Genomic DNA, 9094 nt, shown 5'->3' on the forward strand with positions numbered 1-9094 from the left:
GCTCTGCTTTAACTGATCATCCCTGCACAAGACCAGTCCCTGCAAACAACCCCCCCCCCCCCCTGTGCAGTCTACTGTTCCTGACATCATCATAGCCCTGCTCTGGATGTAGGGACGTTAGGAAAAGTCCACCACTGTATTGTGGGGGGGGGGGGGACTGTACACTGGTGGAGCAGAGGATCAGGTGAGTAGAGGCTTTCTCCTCTGCTCTGGACAATACAAGCAGGTAACCCTCACAGTGTGAGCACAACCCCACTGCAAGTGAAAACTTTTTGTTTGCCCGAAGTTGGACTTTAACCACCTCCCTACCGGCCACTGTATATATACGTCCTGCATTTAAACTTAAATACCGGTGTTATGGCAGCAGATAGCTGCCATAACCCTGGTATTTTTTGAAACTGCAGGCGATTGGCTTTCCGATAAGGGTGGTCCCAGTGGCCGATTCACCGTGAGATCACCCTCCGGGATGGCGGAAGAGGTGCCCCCCCCCCCTCCCGCCGTTTCCCGGTCCTTTTCCCCGCTTACCGGACCAGCCGGCAGTGGGGAAAACGATCGGGTCCTGGATCCTCACAGACAGGATGTCGAGTGAGGGCAAGCTTGCCCTCACTCGACTCTATAGTCTTGGAGGACCGGAGCGACGGCAAACGTCGTTGCCTAGCAACTGACTTAAAGGTCCCTTTTTTTTTTTCAATCTTTAAGTGTACTTGTGAGATCTGAGGACTTTTTGACCCCAGATCTCACTATAAAGAGGTCCTGTCGTGCCTATTTCTATAACAAGGGATGTTTACATTCCTTGATATAGTAATAAAAATGATCAATTTTTTTTTTTTTTTTAAAACGGTGTAAAAATAAAAAATAATAAATAAAATAAATATAAAAAAAAAAAAATTAAAGCGCCCTGTCCCCGTTAGCTCGCGCGCAGAAGCGAACGCATACGGAAACCCCGCCCACATATGTAAACGGTGTTCAAACCACACATGTGAGGTATCGCCGCGATCGTTAGAGCAAGAGCAATAATTTGAGCTCTAGACCTCCTCTGTAACTCTAAGATGGCAACCTGTAGAAATTTTTTAAGTGTCGCCTATGGGGATTTTTAACTACCAAAGTTTGTCGCCATTCCGTGAGCGTGCGCAATTTTGAAGCATGACATGTTGGGTATCTAATTACTCGGCGTAACATTATCTTTGACATTATGGAAAAAAATTGGGCTAACTTTACTGGATTCTTATTTTTTAATTCAAAAAAGTGAATTTTTTCCAAAAAAATTGCGTTTGGAAGACCGCTGCGCAAATACGGTGTGATAAAAAATATTGCAATAATCTCCATTTTATTCTCTAGGGTCTCTGCTAAAAAAATATATATAATGTTTGGGGGTTCTAAGTAGTTTTCTAGCAAAAACAACTGATTTTAGCTTGTAAACACCAAATGTCAAAAATAGGCCTAGTAGGTACCGTAAGTGGTTAAGGAACCCAAGTTATTATTTTGAGGGTCTCCTCAGGTTTGTATGACAGGGACTGTTTTTGAAAACTCACAAAGAATACAGACAGGGGAGATGTTTTGTTCTATTGATGGAGGTTGTAATGTTCCTCAGCTGCTGTGTGATAAATCCTCCTGTGTTCTATACTATTTACATTCCATAGCGTGCAGTAAAAGAACAAAACATTTTACTCATCTCTTCCACAACCAATGAAAGCGCCGATAAGCACTGCGCTGAGGTCCTGCTGACGTCACGCCCCATAAAGGGATGACACAGCTCGCAGAACGCACAGTAATAACCAGACGTTCCATTGAGGCAGTACAGCACGTCCGCTGACATAACAGCGATCACGTGACGGCGGCAGCGCACTCTAGTCATGCGTCATTACGTAATGTTCCCTTGAAGTGTTACCCCGCCCCCCAAAGCGACACTGACCAATCACGACCATGCATGGTAAGCGTGTGATGGACAGCGGTTTTGTGCTTTCCCATGAGGCAGCGCGGCGCTGTTTGAATGGCGCAGCTTGTTGTCGGTGAGAGAGCCGTGTGAAGTGAGCGGTGTGTGTCGGTAGAAGTGTGCGCTCCTCCCCTCTGTAGTAAGCGGACTGTCATCCAGCGGCGGGGCCATGAGCCGGTAAGACGGTGATGAAGAGTGCAGGCTGGGTGTAGTAGGCCGGGCAGGGCAGGCTGTGGGAGGAGGACTCTATGTGTGGTGGAGTGCTCAGGTCTCTCCTCACCCTCCACACCCACTTCCTTCTATTCCCCCTCCTCCCACATCAGCAGAATAACCTTGTTTACATTTTATTGTGATAGTTTTTAGGGGTAAACATCCCCCTCCCCCCCTACTTCCTCCTAGGTGAGAATAATGAATTCATTTCCTGCAACCTCCTGGGATACACACATCACCCAACCCAGGAGGCCATGGGGTATATACTGTATACTGCATGGGGGGGGCTATCTCTTCATGGCAATTGTATTTGGACCCCTGATTATTATTTCAGGTACTTGTATAGCACTGTCAACACACTACATGCATATCATCAAAGGGCCAACTGCAAGAACCCATAAGAAACAAGAGCCACCCCTCCATCATATTGGAGGCCTCATTGCCATGGGGTTACTATACCGTGTGGGTATGTACTAGGAATCGATCGATATATCCAGGGCCGATCTGCACTTTCCCCGATATATCGGAATCGGCCTTTTGATTTACTGATATTTCGGGAAAGTGCTTGTAGCGGAGTGATGTCTGCAGCTAGAGGCATCGCCCCCGATACCAGCGTCCATAGCCGACGGTCGGCTGTCTTGTAATGACAACCAATGTGGCTGAGAAGCCGCTCAGTTGTCATTACAAGGAGAGGGGGAGGGGACTTTCGCGGATCACGACCAGGGCATCCTACCTGCACAGCCGCCAAAGAGAAGACCCGATCAAAGCCACATTCAGCTCTGATCGGGTCTCCTTGTAAAGACCCGGAAGTGATGTCATGACTTCACTTCCGGGTACTCGTCGCCAAATTTAAAAGGCTGCATTCAAAACAGCCAAACTTGACGTTTTGAATGTTTTTAAGTGCAGAGGAGGGGTTTGGGGTCTTTTAGACCAGTGGTCCTCAACTCCGGTCCTCAGGGCCCACTAACAGGCCAGATTTTAGGTATTACCTTGGGGAGATGCAGATTAGAGTACTGCAGTCACTGAGCAGCAAATGATATCACCTGGGATGTATTTCAGTTATCTTGCAAATCTGGCCTGTTAGTGGGCCCTGAGGGCCAGGGTTGAGGACCACTGTTTTAGACCCCCAGATCCCTCCACAAGAGTACCTGTCAAAAAAAACCCAAAACATTTTTTTTTTTAAATGTCTGACAATATCGGCCAATACCGATATGCAATGACCAGGTATCGGCAATAAAAAACGATATCGGTCAGTAGTATGTACAGGTGTTCCTTTCAATCCCCGTGCAGGAAGTCCCATTTATGTCAGTTCCTTGTGAGTATATGTGACCAAACTCACACGGCCTGCATTATGGGTCGTGTACCCACACCAATGTCCTATTAGGAGCAGTGGCTGTGTTTATGCAGCTGTTGTATCCCAATTGACATCAATAGGACTGCTTGCATGGGGGTGCATGAAACCTCTTCTGGGGTTCACCAACGCTTCTGGTTCCTCCGACCTTCAGAGTGCCCCAATAGCAAGCTGCAAAGTATAGTATACAGTGCCCCTGTAGCAGTGACGGAGAACCTTGGCACCCCAGATATTTTGGATCTACATCTCCCATGGTGCTCAATTACACTGCAGAGTACATGAGCATCATGGGAAATGTAGTTCCAAAACATCTGGGGTGCCAAGGTTCGCCATCACTGCCCTAGATAGAAAGGTAAAAAAAACTTCTGCCTTTTTAGAACCACTCACTATCTGCTCAGGACTTCATGTCCCGTGAGGCATTGCTCCCCACACATTCATATTCACAAGTTCTCAGGCACTTACTGACATGTATGAACAATGTATCAAGTTGTATGTGTGCTGCACTGTGTATATTGACATGGATGGTGTACTGAGCTGTATGTGTGCTGCACTGTGTATATTGACATGTATGGATGGTGTACTGAGCTGTATGTGTGCTGCACTGTGTATACTGACATGTATGGATGGTGTACTGAGCTGTATGTGTGCTGCACTGTGTATACTGACATGTATGGATGGTGTACTGAGCTGTATGTGTGCTGCACTGTGTATACTGACATGTATGGATGGTGTACTGAGCTGTATGTGTGACGCACTGTGTATACTGACATGAATGGAGGGTGTACTGAGCTGTATGTGTGCTGCACTGTGTATACTGACATGTATGGAGGGTGTACTGAGGTGTATGTGTGCTGCACTGTGTATATTGACATGGATGGTGTACTGAGCTGTATGTGTGCTGCACTGTGTATACTGACATGTATGGAGGGTGTACTGAGGTGTATGTGTGCTGCACTGTGTATATTGACATGGATGGTGTACTGAGCTGTATGTGTGCTGCACTGTGTATATTGACATGGATGGTGTACTGAGCTGTATGTGTGCTGCACTGTGTATACTGACATGTATGGATGGTGTACTGAGCTGTATGTGTGCTGCACTGTGTATATTGACATGTATGGAGGGTGTACTGAGCTGTATGTATGCTGCACTGTGTATATTGACATGGATGGTGTACTGAGCTGTATGTGTGCTGCACTGTGTATATTGACATGTATGGATGGTGTACTGAGCTGTATGTGTGCTGCACTGTGTATATTGACATGTATGGATGGTGTACTGAGCTGTATGTGTGCTGCACTGTGTATATTGACATGTATGGTGTACTGAGCTGTATGTGTGCTGCACTGTGTATATTGACATGGATGGTGTACTGAGCTGTATGTGTGCTGCACTGTGTATACTGACATGTATGGATGGTGTACTGAGGTGTATGTGTGCTGCACTGTGTATATTGACATGGATGGTGTACTGAGCTGTATGTGTGCTGCACTGTGTATACTGACATGTATGGAGGGTGTACTGAGCTGTATGTGTGCTGCACTGTGTATACTGACATGTATGGAGGGTGTACTGAGCTGTATGTGTGCTGCACTGTGTATACTGACATGTATGGAGGGTGTACTGAGGTGTATGTGTGCTGCACTGTGTATATTGACATGGATGGTGTACTGAGCTGTATGTGTGCTGCACTGTGTATATTGACATGTATGGATGGTGTACTGAGCTGTATGTGTGCTGCACTGTGTATATTGACATGTATGGAGGGTGTACTGAGCTGTATGTATGCTGCACTGTTTATATTGACATGGATGGTGTACTGAGCTGTATGTGTGCTGCACTGTGTATATTGACATGGATGGTGTACTGAGCTGTATGTGTGCTGCACTGTGTATATTGACATGGATGGTGTACTGAGCTGTATGTGTGCTGCACTGTGTATACTGACATGTATGGATGGTGTACTGAGCTGTATGTGTGCTGCACTGTGTATATTGACATGTATGGTGTACTGAGCTGTATGTGTGCTGCACTGTGTATACTGACATGTATGGATGGTGTACTGAGCTGTATGTGTGCTGCACTGTGTATATTGACATGTATGGAGGGTGTACTGAGCTGTATGTATGCTGCACTGTGTATATTGACATGGATGGTGTACTGAGCTGTATGTGTGCTGCACTGTGTATATTGACATGTATGGATGGTGTACTGAGCTGTATGTGTGCTGCACTGTGTATATTGACATGTATGGATGGTGTACTGAGCTGTATGTATGCTGCACTGTGTATATTGACATGGATGGTGTACTGAGCTGTATGTGTGCTGCACTGTGTATATTGACATGTATGGATGGTGTACTGAGCTGTATGTGTGCTGCACTGTGTATATTGACATGTATGGAGGGTGTACTGAGCTGTATGTGTGCTGCACTGTGTATATTGACATGTATGGAGGGTGTACTGAGCTGTATGTGTGCTGCACTGTGTATACTGACATGTATGGATGGTGTACTGAGCTGTATGTGTGCTGCACTGTGTATACTGACATGTATGGATGGTGTACTGAGCTGTATGTGTGCCGCACTGTGTATACTGACATGAATGGAGGGTGTACTGAGCTGTATGTGTGCTGCACTGTGTATACTGACATGTATGGAGGGTGTACTGAGGTGTATGTGTGCTGCACTGTGTATATTGACATGGATGGTGTACTGAGCTGTATGTGTGCTGCACTGTGTATACTGACATGTATGGAGGGTGTACTGAGGTGTATGTGTGCTGCACTGTGTATATTGACATGGATGGTGTACTGAGCTGTATGTGTGCTGCACTGTGTATACTGACATGTATGGAGGGTGTACTGAGCTGTATGTGTGCTGCACTGTGTATACTGACATGTATGGATGGTGTACTGAGCTGTATGTGTGCTGCACTGTGTATATTGACATGTATGGAGGGTGTACTGAGCTGTATGTATGCTGCACTGTGTATATTGACATGGATGGTGTACTGAGCTGTATGTGTGCTGCACTGTGTATATTGACATGTATGTATGGATGGTGTACTGAGCTGTATGTGTGCTGCACTGTGTATATTGACATGTATGGAGGGTGTACTGAGCTGTATGTATGCTGCACTGTGTATATTGACATGGATGGTGTACTGAGCTGTATGTGTGCTGCACTGTATATTGACATGGATGGTGTACTGAGCTGTATGTGTGCCGCACTGTGTATACTGACATGTATGGATGGTGTACTGAGCTGTATGTGTGCCGCACTGTGTATACTGACATGTATGGAGGGTGTACTGAGCTGTATGTGTGCTGCACTGTGTATACTGACATGTATGGATGGTGTACTGAGCTGTATGTGTGCTGCACTGTGTATACTGACATGTATGGATGGTGTACTGAGCTGTATGTGTGCCGCACTGTGTATACTGACATGTATGGATGGTGTACTGAGCTGTATGTGTGCCGCACTGTGTATACTGACATGTATGGATGGTGTACTGAGCTGTATATGTGCTGCACTGTGTATACTGACATGTATGGATGGTGTACTGAGCTGTATGTGTGCTGCACTGTGTATATTGACATGTATGGAGGGTGTACTGAGCTGTATGTGTGCTGCACTGTGTATACTGACATGTATGGATGGTGTACTGAGCTGTATGTGTGCTGCACTGTGTTCTGTATGCAGGCCAACTAATCAGTACACCCCTCACATTTTTGTAAATATTTTATTATATCTCTATGTGACAACACTGAAGAAATGACACTTTGCTACAAGGTTTGATAGTGGCTATTTGTGGACTGGAGTCGTCAAGTCATTCCACAGATTTTCAGTGGAGTTTAAAAAGATTATTAAGGTAATTTAAAAAAAAAAAAAAAAATTTTAATGACAAACATGTCTATACCTGCCTGCTCTGTGCAATGGAATTGCGCAGAGCTGCTGCGAACCTCCTCTTTTCGGGTGCCCCGCCGGCGCCCCTCCCCTCTGTCCAGGCCCCCATGGGAAGCTGGACAAGTGCTCCAGTCCCTGCTGCAGAGAAACACCCCCATAACAGGATATTACCACCTCCGTGCTCTCCTGTAGGAATGGTGTCATTGTGCGTTTCTTCATTCTTGGAAGTGATGTCATCACGACTTCCTCCAGTCAGTGCTGAAGTCTGCGAACTCAGAATCAATACAAGTGAAGACGGAGGCGCCTGCAGTGCTTACTTCTCGGGGTGGGAGGGCTTAGTTTTCAGGTACGTTTAACATAATGTGCTAGTATGCAATGCATACTAGCATCAGATGGCTTTACCGCATGTTCCTCCCTCCCCTCAAAAAAAAGAAAAAAAAAATCTCTAGTGGGTTTAACGTAACAATAAACAATATCCCTATTCTTCAAAAGTAATCTATACACATCCACTATTTAATGGCCTAGTGATCTATCTTTCATTAAATTGTTTCTCGCTGTGTTCTTCTGCCTTCTTGTAATTTCCTCTGTAAACTCCTGAACCTCTTATTTTCCCCCTGACTTCCATTTGTTTGGAATGAGCGTTGTGCACTAGGTGTGGCCATGTGCACTGCTCTATGCACACTACACATCTCATAATGCAGAGTCCATCTCGGGAGCGAGCAAGTGATGGTGGCTATGTTCCTACATACAGTGACTTCTGTGAGTAAAGTTGCAAGCCAGTCGTGCTAGAATTCGTATAAAAATCCATCTCCTAGCGATATGGGGAAAACGCTGCGTAAAGGCAGCAAAGACGCATTATGTTAAATTGAACGCACCGCAGCAAAAATGCAACATAAATGCATATTAATTTTTTATGCGTTTTTCAACAGAGCAGTGTGAACGCAGCCTTTACTTTTCTACTTTGGAAATTCATGGTGCATGATTGTTATGGGAGATAAGGCTTGCTTACATTTAAGTGGCCTAGTTTTTGGGTTTAGGGTTTCTGTTAGGGCTCTTTCACACGGGCGGTCCGATCAGATCCGCCTGTCAGTTTTTTAGGCGGATCTGATCGGATCCTCCATGCAGCTCTATGGGGCAGCGGGTGTCAGCGGAGACACCTCCGCTGACACCCGCTGCCATCCGCATCCGATCCTGTCCGTGAAATCTGGACGGATGGAAACCCTATTTTTCCATCCGTTCAGTAATCGGAGCGGATCGGATCTGATGAGAGCGGACAAGCGGTCCGCTCTCATCCGATCCCCCATAGAGGGCAGCGGGGGCTGAGAAACCTCCCTCTCCGCTCTGCAAGCGGAGACGGAGCTGTCACCCGCCCGGCTCAGCGGGGATCGCGGATCGATCCCCGCTGAGCAACACGGATCTGCCTACGGAGCGGACCTTGTGAAAGAGCCCTAAGTCATTCTTTTTACACCTCAAAGAACACCTGGGACCAATCTGTTTAATTCATAAATTATCTAGAGGAGGGGATATCGAGTACAATCTCAGTATTTGCAGATGATACTAAACTAGGCATGCCAATATCTTCTATGCAGGATGTGGAAACCTTACAAGCGGACCGGAACAAAATAATGGGATGGGCAACTACATGGCAGATGAGGTTTAATGTTGAAAAATGTAAAGTAATGCACTTGGG

General features: G+C 46.1%; 1 protein-coding gene across 2 annotated transcripts in view; it reads left to right on the top strand.

Moving 5' to 3' along the window:
- Positions 1–1917: 1917 nt before the first annotated feature.
- KATNBL1 (katanin regulatory subunit B1 like 1) overlaps positions 1918–9094 on the top strand; it is a 74245-nt gene continuing 67068 nt past the window's right edge. Inside the window, exon 1 of one of the 2 annotated variants that reach the window (XM_082275190.1) lies at positions 1918–2110. The gene's annotated coding sequence lies outside the window, so the exon portion shown is untranslated. The remainder of the gene's footprint in view (positions 2111–9094) is intronic. The other variant, XM_082275191.1, reaches the window with a different exon arrangement.

The sequence above is a fragment of the Pelophylax lessonae genome (assembly GCF_965119305.1).
Source record: "Pelophylax lessonae genome assembly, chromosome: 13".
Taxonomy (NCBI): domain Eukaryota; kingdom Metazoa; phylum Chordata; class Amphibia; order Anura; family Ranidae; genus Pelophylax; species Pelophylax lessonae.